The sequence below is a fragment of the Triticum dicoccoides genome, chromosome 2A (genome assembly GCF_002162155.2).
Source record: "Triticum dicoccoides isolate Atlit2015 ecotype Zavitan chromosome 2A, WEW_v2.0, whole genome shotgun sequence".
Taxonomy (NCBI): domain Eukaryota; kingdom Viridiplantae; phylum Streptophyta; class Magnoliopsida; order Poales; family Poaceae; genus Triticum; species Triticum dicoccoides.
In genome coordinates, this window is record NC_041382.1 from 559,463,671 (window position 1) to 559,474,778 (window position 11,108).

An 11,108-nucleotide genomic window follows, 5' to 3' on the forward strand; every position below is an offset into this window, starting at 1 on the left:
GGTGGCGTTGCCTCTGGATGAACAGGACGCCGTGGTGTGGTGGAGGGCTGGATGAACAGTAGACGGTGGAGGGGTGCCCGTGGAGGGGTGGATGAATAGGACCCCGTGGTGTGGAGGGCAGGATGAACAGTAGATAGTGGAGGGGTGCCCGTGGAGGGGTGGTTGAACAGGACCCCATGGTGTGGAGGGCTGGATGAATAGTAGACGGTGGAGGGGTGGTTGAACAGTAGCCGGTGGAGTAGCGCACGGTGGAGGCTGGATGAACAGGAGCTCGTGGAGGCTGGAGGAGGTCGACGGTAGATGAACAGTAGCTCATGGAGGCTGGAGGGGATCGATGGTGGAGATGAATAGTATCCCGTGGAGTCCCGTTTTGCGGTACGCCACACCCCCCCCGATGAACAGGACCCCCGTTTTGACTGTAGCGCTCCAACACAAGTCCGTTTCCTCCGTTTTGCGGTACGCCACACCCTCCCGATCAACAGGACCCCCGTTTCGACCGTAGGAGGTTCGTTTCCTCCGTTTTGCGGTACGCCACACCCCTCCTAATCAACAGGACCCCCGTTTCGACCGTAGGAGGTCCGTTTCCTCCATTTTGCGGTATGCCACACCCCTCCCGATCAACAGGACCCCGGTTTTGACCGTAGGAGGTCCGTTTCCTCCGTTGTGCGGTACGCCAGGCCTCGTTTCCATCGCCTCTTCCGTCCAAGCCCTCCCGATGAACATGACCACGCATTCCGTTCTGACCCATGAACACGACGACGATGTTGTTTCTCCGTTCCGACCCAGCCATGTACACGAGCCCTCGCCGTACGTATGCGCGAGTAGGCGTTCGAGACCCCGCTCGTATGTACACATACGTGGCCATATTTTCTTTCTTGCACCCTGGCCGCCTTTACTACGACACGTGCGCGCCTCTACATCCACCAGTATATATGTACGTACACGTTCGCGACTAGAATGACAATGCTACGTACGCTTCGACCAGGTGGGTCCCGACTGTCAGGAACTTCCTTGCGTGTGAAGGTGTAGCTGGTGGGTCCCAGCAGTCAGGGGGGAAATGTTTTTTCACGAAATACGGTGGTCCGTCCGGTGGGTCCCTGCTATCAGGTGGAGGAATCATTATTTTCTGCGTAATAAGGAGGCACTTCCTTGCTGCCGCCGTGGACCCAGCTGTCAGCCTCTCCACGTACAATCCACGTCCAATGGAAGTCGTTCCTTGACCACATTGACCACGCCGCGCCGAGAGCACCAGGGCGGTGGACGACGGCGAGGCCTAGGAAGGGGACGACGGGGAGCCGAGGAAGACGCGTCAGTGGAAGCCCCCCCGCGCGCGAAGAGGAGTACAAGGGTTCACTGGTTCGGCTACGGTGTGAGGATGCCGTCGCCGCAGGGCCTGGCCAGCGGTGGGAATAGTAGGGGGCGGTGAGGCCTCCGCGGCAGCACAGCCGGCCACGGGAGGCAGGAGCATGCGGCACGACCGGCGCTGCTTTGGGCGGCTGGAGCAAGAAGACCAGAGGTTGAAGAAGCACTACGGCCGTTGGATGGACATCGTACGGTCAATGGAGCTAGAATCGTTCATATTGACAAAGTTGACAAAGCCCTTCGTCCCCGTCAACTTAGTAGGCCCACAAGTCAGCCTCCCACCAAGGTGGGTCCCAGCTAGCCGGGGGAGTATTCATTTTTTTGTGCGTAATAAGGAGGCACTCCCGGTGGGTCCAAGGTGACAGCGGGGGGAACATTTTTTCACGAAATACGGTCGCCCGTCCGGTGGGTCCCAGCAGTCAGGGGGAAACGATTTTTTTCGAAAAATACTGGTGGCCCGTCCGGTGGGTCCCTGCTGTCAGGTGGAGGAATAATTATTTTGCATGTAATAAGGAGGCACTTCCTTGCTGCGGCCGTGGACCCAGTTGTCAGCCTCTCCACGTACAGTCCACATCCAATGGAAGCCGTTCCTTGACCACATTGACCACGCCGCGCCGAGCGCACCAGGGCGGTGGACGATGGCGAGGCCTAGGAAGGGGACGAAGCGGAGCCGGGGAAGACGCGGCAGTGGATGCCCACGCGTAGAGGAGTACGAGGGCACTGGTTCGCTGCGGTGTGAGGCTGCCGTCGCCGCAGAGTAACAGGGGGTGTGGGTGATTAGAGGGATCGCCTGGCCAGCGGTGGGAGTAGTAGGGGGCGGTGAGGCCTCCGCCGCATCGCAGCCGGCCACGGGAGGCAGGAGCACGAGGCACGACCGGCGCTGGTTTGGGCGGCTGGAGCAAGAAGACCAGAGGTTAAAGAAGCACTACGACCGTTGGATGGACATCGTACGGTCACTGGAGCTAGAATCGTGCATTATTGACTAAGTTGACAAAGCCCTCCGTCCCCGTCAACTTAGTAGGCCCACAAGTTAGCCTACCACTATACTGGGTCCTAGCTAACAGGGGGAGTATTCATTTTTTTGTGCGTAATAAGGAGGCACTTCCTTGCGTGCGAAGATATAGCTGGTGGGTCCGAGCTGTCAGCGGCGGTAACGTTTTTTTCGCGAAATACAGAGGCCCTTTTGGTGGGTCCCTGATGTCAGGTGGAGGAATCATTATTTTGCGCGTAATAAGGAGGCATTTCCTTGCGTGTGGCCGTTGACCCAGCTGTCGGCCTCTCCACGTACAGTCCACTTCAGATGCATGTCGGTCGTTGACCACGTTGACCAGGCCGCATCGAGAGCACCAGGGCGGTGGATGACGGCGATGCCTAGGAAGGGAACGACACGGAGGCAGGGAAGACTCAGCAGTTGTTTCCCACGTGGAGGGGAGTACGACTGTACGAGGGTTTATTGGTTCGTCTGTCGTCACCGGAGAATAATAGTAGGTGTGGGTGAGTAGAGGGATGGCTAGGCCAGCGATGGGAGTATGGTAGGGCGGTGAGGCCTGCGCGGCAGCAGAGCCGGACACGGGGAGGAGGGAGCAGGTAGTCCCGCCGGTGCTTGTTTGAGCGGCTGGAGTAGGAAGAGCAGAGATTGAAGAAGCACGACGGCCGTTGGATGGACATCCAACAGTCACTGGTTGTGCGTCAACCTTTTTTTTAGGAAAGCCTCAAATCTGTGGAAAACAGCATACAGCCCATCTGCCATTATTTCTAATAATTTTCAGCCGATTTGCTAATTCTTAAGGGTTTTTTGGAGCCCATATTCTTTTTGTTAGCATTACAGCCCAAATTGTGGCCACGGTTAAAAAATTATACGAAATTTTGCATATTTCGGTGTGGTCCAAACTGTTTTTAATCCCGAAATTTCGACTCACATTCAAACTGATTTTAAAAATAAATGTATATCAATATAAAATCCAACAAATTCTCCACGTATAAAAATTAATGTAATTTAAAATCTTGAAATGAAAAAAAAGATATTTGAAACTAATTGCCGGTTTGATGTGTTTTAAAAATGTACAGCCCATTTCTCATTACTGATGGGTCATTTTCTCGGCCAGCCGAATGAAAGCTCTCCTCGTCTTGAAAGATTTGCAACCCAACAGGCCTGACAAAGCGACTTACTTGGAAAATCACAAAAAAAAATAGGCTGTGGCCATGGACCCAGCTGTCAGCCTCTCCACGTAGAATACTCTTCCGATGGAAGTCGTTCCTTGACCACGTTGACCACGCCGCGCGGAGAGCACCATGGCGGTGGACGACGGCGAGGCCTAGGAAGGGGACGACACGGAGCCGGGGAAGACACGGGAGTGGAAGCCCGCGCGGAGAGGAGTACGAGGGTTCACTTGTTCGGCTGCGGTGTGAGGCTGCCGTCGCCGCAGGGCTTGGCCAGCGGTGGGAATAGTAGGGGGCGGTGAGGCCTCCGCGGCAGCACAGCCGACCACGGGAGGCAGGAGCATGCGGCACGACTGGCGCTACTTTGGGCGGCTGGAGCAAGAAGACCAGAGGTTGAAGAAGCACTACGCCCGTTGGATAGACATCGTACGGTCACTGGAGCTAGAATCATTCATATTGACTAAGTTGACAAAGCCCTCCGTCCCCGTCAACTTTGTTGGCCCACAAGTCATCCTCCCACTATGGTGGGTCCCAGCTAGCAGGGGGTATTCATTTTTTGTGCGTAATAAGGAGGCACTTCCTTGCGTGCGAAGATATAGCTGGTGGGTCCGACATGTCAGCGGGGGGAACGTTTTTTTGGGAAATACAGAGGCCCTTCCGGTGGGTCCCAGCTGTCAGGTCCTCGCAAAAAAAGGGAAAGAAAATCAAAGACTTGGGAAGGCGTAAAGAACAAGCTAGTGTACCAGTAAAGAGACGTTGCCAAGTTTTAGAAAAAAGAAAGACGTGCTCCTGTAGCTGGTTCGAATCCAAACCTAGACTATGACTATATATGGTGCTATGCTACTCTGCAAGTAATGAAACTGACATATCCAACGTTCTCTTATCCTCTTCTCTACTTACTCTGCCTAGCATCAGAAGCTCTGGCCGCAGCAACCATGTCCGCTGGCTGCTCGTCCACCTGCTCTTCAGCAGGAAACAACCAGATATGCGCCAAGTCGTAACCTGTACCATCGCGTGTGGGTCTCATCACACCCTCGCCGGCACGCGCACCACAGCCGATCGCTCATCGCAACCCGCTGCCGTTGGTGTGGTGCCACTGCTGCAAATCACGCAGAGTCATCCGTCGCGTCTCAACCATAATCCGCAATCCTGGCCGAGTCTTCTACAAATGCCCGAATCATGGGGTAATAATATGTTTAAGTGTTGTTCTGCTGCTTTCAGTTGCTGATTTTTTTAATAGTTTGGTTGATGATCTACCAATTTGATTCGTGCAGAAAAGGGAAGATTCATGTGATTTGTATTTCTGGGAAGTTGCTGATGTGGGGGAATGCAACTATGCTGATTATTTGGTTAGCCGGGGAATCCCAATACCAGCAGGTTGGGGTGTTGGACAAGTAACTGAAGGAACGACAGAAGAGGAAGATGCAGAGCAGAAGGTTAAAGATGCAGTTCCTCTGATCATGGCCAAGCAACAGCTGCTGAACGGCCTTGACAGCAATGAGGAGATGAAAGAGCTTGTGAAGATAATGGGCAAAATCAATGTGCTCTGTAGGATGATTGTCTCTTTATTTGCAGTGTATGTAGCACTCGTGATGTATTCAGTGGCTACGACATGAGCACTTTGCTGAAACTAGTAATGAATGAAACCTGTGTAGCAGGCTGGGCATAGTGTTTTGAACATCTAATGATTTCTATTAACGGAAATCAGGGGGCATCCCCTTTTGCTCATATAAATAAATAAATAGCAGAGGCCCTGTCAGGTCAGCTTTGTTCTCATTCGAAGACGTCGAGCAAATTGCAGTCCAACTGCAAACTATGTCATCAAATTCAAGTTTCACAGCCAAATATGAGTACAACTAAACAACAATGTCATCATGTTTTAGTTGTCATACAATCACCAAACACAAATCAGCATACACAACAAGTGATGTTCTCACAGCAAAATACTAAACAACATGTTCATCAGGTTTCAGTTGTCATAGCAAACACAATTTCACATAGTAGATAAAAAATGTCTTCTGACAGGAAAATACGACAAAAGCAATGTAATCATCATCCGCAGCAGCCGTGTCAACATCTTCGCCATGTGTATCAGTCTGAATCTTAATTCCCCATGGTGTCATCTTCTTCTTCGTCCTCAACGTCCTCGAACATTGGCTTCTTCTTGATCAACTCTTGTATGTCCACAGCACGACAGACAATCTTTTCGCCCGCGTCATTGACGTGATGGTTCTCAAAGATATTAGGAACATCTGTGTTATCTTGTACACCAGGAGCAGTGTAAGCATCATCTTGTTGTGCAACTTCATTAAACGAATTTCTCTGCTCAAACCTTTGTAATACTCTCCAGTCATCGCTACATGCAAATGTGTCTTCCAAGAAAAATATCTGTGTTGCTTGATTTGCCAAAATAAAAGGCTCGTTGGTCTGGTACGCCACCTTGACATTGATGGATTTGAAATAATCATCAGCTCTGGGTTTTGCGATCCTGAAAAACAGGTTATACCAAGGACAGCACAACAGAACCACACACCGATGATCCTCGAAACTGGAGATATACTGCGACTGAACAATGTCTGTTATGTTAGCATACATTTTAGTTGTCTCTTTGTCATACGTATCCGTGCTCATGATGACACTGTTTTGTGTCTTCCTGCCTTCATCTCGTGCAAGGGTGTTGTAGTGCACATCTCCAACAACGCAAGATTCATAATGTCTTACCCGAGTATCAGGACCCATTGCTAGTGAGTAAAGGGCATCATCAACTGCCTACCCATCCTCCCGCATCTTCTTAACCTATGGTTAGAAAATAGACAAGCTGATCATCTTATGTACTCAATATATTAAAAAAACTGACAGTGCACTTCAAAAGCTTACATGGTTCTTGAACCATTTCGCAAATCCTGCCATAACCAGTTTGTCAATGTTTCTTGGATTTTGCGATAGTAACTCCTCTTTGTAGATGCTGGACAACATAGTGATCGCGTCAAACATCTAAATATATAAGAATGTGCTGCAAGTTTGGTAGATTATGATGTATAAACTGCAGTACTGCACTTACTTGATATAAGGTAGTATCTCAGGACAGTTATTCAACACATACCAAACTATTTTGTCCAAATCTTTAGGTTTGTCCTCTTGTCGACTCTTCCCTGTAACTCGAACAGAATAATCGAAAACATTGAGCCCGGGATTGTCTTCACCCACCTCGTTGCTAAGCTGATCAGCTGTTTCAATGTATTTTGAGCAGAATGGCAACGCTTCTATAGCAATGTAGGCCCCTGCAATGGAACCCTCGGGTCTAGCTTTGTTCCTAACATAGCCCTTGAAAGTGCCTAGCCACCTTTCAATAGGGTACATCCAGCCATACTGTACTGGACCTCTAAGTAGTGCCTCATCAGGTAGATGAACAGCCAAATGCACCATCACATCAAAGAAGGCTGGAGGATATATCTTCTCAAGGTCGCATAGGATAGTTGGTATCTTGTCTCTAAGACGCTCCAAAGCATCTATCCTGATATTCCTACTGCAGAGTTCCCTGAAGAATTGTCCCAACTCTGCAACTGCTCTGTATAAGTCAGGGCGGCCCAGTCCTCTAAGGATAACAGGTAAAACTCTTTGAAGTAGGACGTGACAGTCATGAGTTTTCAACCGTTGTACCTTGTTTCCATCTGCACCGACTCTCCTTTTAGGGTTGGAAGCAAATCCATGTGGGAATCTCACACGTGACAGGACCTCGCATAATTATTTTCTTTTTACCTTGTCCAAGACGTACACAGCTGGTGCCATATCCCGTGGTTTACCTTCATCTTGCACCTGCAAATCCTATCTGATACCTAGGTGTGTCAAATCAATCCTAGATTTTAAGGTATCTTTCGTCTTGCCTTCAATATTAAGAAGTGTGCCGATAATGCTATCACATATATTTTTCTCGATGTGCATCGCATCAAGATTATGCCGCAGATCCAAATCTTTCCAATACTCCAAGTCCCACAAAGTGGACCTGCGGGTAAACAATAATCTCTCTTCTGCCCTGCCACGCTTCCTTTTCCCGCTACCATTATCAGGATGGTTTCCTGGTGTAATATGCCTGACCTTCTCTAATTCCACTTGCAACTCATCGGTGGTGAGCCTCTTTGGCGCATCACGGTTTCCATGCTTTGCATTGAACACATGAGATGGATGGCTCATTACATTCTGATCTCTGTACTCCTGGTTCCTAGAATGCCACAGTACATCCTCTCTTGTTTCAGCATCATGAAACAACCTCTGCAATCTTGGTGTAATTGGAAAATGTCTCAGAACATTATGAGGAATCCTCTTCACAGCATCGCCATCTTTCCATCTTGATGATTTACATTTCGGGCATTCACTTAAGTTGGCATAATCCTTCCAGAACAGAACACAATTATTCTTACAAACATGGACCATATCATATCCAATTCCAACTGCACGGAGGAAATTCTTCATTTTACTGTAGGTGTGTGGAAGCTCAGACGCATCTGGGAAAGATTCATGGAAAGCAGCCAACATCGCATCGAATGATTTGTTGGTCATCCGCTCAGATGTCTTCACCTGTAGAAAGGTGACCATAGCTGAGAATAGTGACAGCTTATTTCCTGGGGTGACGGCAACGTTGCATTGTTCCAACATGCGGGCCCACCATTTTTCTTCTGCAGGTGAAAGTTCACGGAATGCACGAGCATTTCGTAGCATTGTTTCAATGTTGGTCAAACTCACTGGCTCCGCCACCACCACCACCTCCTCCTCTTCCACCTGAGCATCAGGCAGATCAAGATGGTGATCTGCTGCTTCCACGTAGTCAATAACATTGACGTTCACAGCTTCACCATGATGAACCCACCTAGTATATGTGACCGACATCCCATACAAGTGTAGATGATTTTGCACAGTTGACTGGGGTCTTGTAACTGAATTTATACAACTGCTACACGGGCAGAGCACATCTGATTTCGGACCACCGTACTCAGCTCTGATAAAGTTCATGAAGTTTTCAACCCCCTTGACATATGCAGCGGAGAATCTTCGAGCAGAAGTTATCCAAGTCCTGTCCATCTGTTAGACATACAAATTAGTTCTTCTACTAGATATTACAGGAAAAATATATATGCTTTTTTATGAAGTCCAGAAAAAAATACCTAGGTCGATGTCTAAAGCTATGGCAAGATATTTGGACGAGCAGACCTAAGTAACGAAATATATGTAAAGCTAATTCAGCAAACATATTTGAGTGCTAAATTATGGCAGGCTGTTTCAGTAGTCAATGAGGCCGAGCACACAGCCATCGAACTATCGAAGGCCATCGCAGCAACAAAGATCGAGTATAAAATGGTGTAGAGCTATTTCACCTAACAGATTGGCTACTAGACCATGGCAATCTATGTCACAATAAATATATGGCAGGATATTTTAGCAACTAATCGGCCTTGGCATGCCATCTCAGCTAAGCAGATTGAGTGCAGAACAGGGCAAGGAAGCTTCTTAAGTAGAGCATATTGACAGTAAACTACTTCAGCAAATAGTGAGATTAACATCGTCTATCAGCTAACATTCAGTGCTACACCGACATGAATGGGGCCTCAGTCTAGAATGCGCGTACCGTGGGAGAAGCTGACCGCCGTGCGTCTCCACACGAAAGTCACCAGCGGTGGCGGCGCTGACCGCCGTGCGCCTCCACAAGAACGTAGCCAGAGGTGGCGGCGCGGCTAGAGGACGGCAGTCTACGAGAGCGTACTGTGGGAGCGAGAGGATCGCCGAACCGCGGCGCCTACGTATCCGCGCGGCGGGGAGGGCGGCTTTGTACAGCGAATGGAGTGGATGGGGACAGGGGGTGAGGGGGGTTTGGGGAATATTATTGGCTAGTTGGCCGAAGGGCGGTTGAATCGGATTTGGGGGAAATATTTGGGTGTGTGTGTGGGGGGGGGGGGATTTTCCAAGTGCAGTCTCACGTGTCAGTGAAGAGGCAAGCCGAAGCGCGTTCCGTTTGCGTGAGTCGTGTGCAGGACCGAACGTGTGTGGGGTGCAATGCGACCGCGACAGGAGTGTTGTGAGTGTACCACATTTTTTCCTTTTAAACTAGGTGCTCCGCCCCCACACAAAAAATATGCTACTTCACGCGATCCATCGATACTACTACTAGTAATCCGGTAATCCCGACTAAAACGGCGCGGCCGGGTCTTTTTCCGCGTAATATACTGGGAGGTTGGCTTAGTTGGGTTTTTTAGGACGAGTAATGCTACACCTACGTAATCCCAGTTACGTAATTAACGTAATGTGAAATGTGTGAGCTGTTGATTGTAGATTGGGGGAGGGAGGGGCCCACCAGCATGAAAATCAGGGGAGGAGAGAGAGGCAATTTACGTTAACCCTTTCGTAGGTTCCCGTAGATGTAGAAAGATGTGTCCGATCCTGCAATATAGGCCGTTCGATCTATATCTAACGGATAGGAAGGAAACTATGACAATTTACCCGCACTCCTCTCCACATTTGCAGATAAGGCTTTCCCTCGTTCATCCTTTTCTCCCACAAGATCTTGATCTTCCATGCAACGCACGGGCATCTTTCTAGTACTCCTACAATATGTATATTATTGTGAAAGTTCATATACACCGGCAGATTTTCATTACATTTTGAACTTTTATAGGACAAAAAAATAAAAGAAACCCGACCCTAAACCTATTCTACGGCGGCGACCGACGTCCTCCATCTGTGATCTCCATGTACGGGGGCGGGGTTCAAGACCCGTGAAGTGAAGGTGCGGTCTCCGGCGAGGAAAAGTAGAACACGGGAGACAGACCGGCCAGTTGGCACACCATGCCCTGCCGCCTCCCATGCCCTACTCATCCTCGGAGGAGTCCTCGACCTCGGCGGTGCCGGACATTGGACGGCGGCAAGTAGGACGCGTGGCTGACGGTGCTCCCGTCGTCGGCCGCCAGCGTGGCCACCGCTTGTGTGGCGACTTCAGCAAGGGCGGCGACCTCGAGCTCCATCCCCGAAGACAAGCTCTCCCGTAGAGCGTTCGCGCTTGCAGTCATGGCGGATGTGGTTCCAGGTAGGAGGACGATGCGCTATGGTGTGGAGGTTAGCTGGGCGTTGCCGCTTTAAGTAGCGCATTCCGGTGAGGCCAAGCGTCCGTGTGCGTCATTAAGTCGCCGGAGTTGTTCCTCGGGCACCGAGCCTCTTAATGATGACATACGAACGGATGGCATGAATGCGGGCAGCTGGCGCCGGCTGGGAACGCACCGCGCAACGTCCTAAGGGATGAGGGTTTTGGTGTGCCAGGGTAGTCAGCTGCGGTCGTGGCAACGTTGGAGATGCCCTTTGCTCACATGCGATCCCCGCATGTCATTGAAAAAGCAAGACGACCCGGCATGGTCTCAGGTCTAGAGGATGCAGTTGGCCGCACTACACCACTCCACGGACACATCGCAGCGCCCCGTGCATCCTCGACGAGCCGGGTGTTGGGGTGTGTTTGGATTGTGGCCAAAGTGCACCTTGCCAAAATTTTGGTCATGACCAAAAGATTGGTCTTTGTTTGGATGGTTGCCATTTTTTGGCATGCCAAT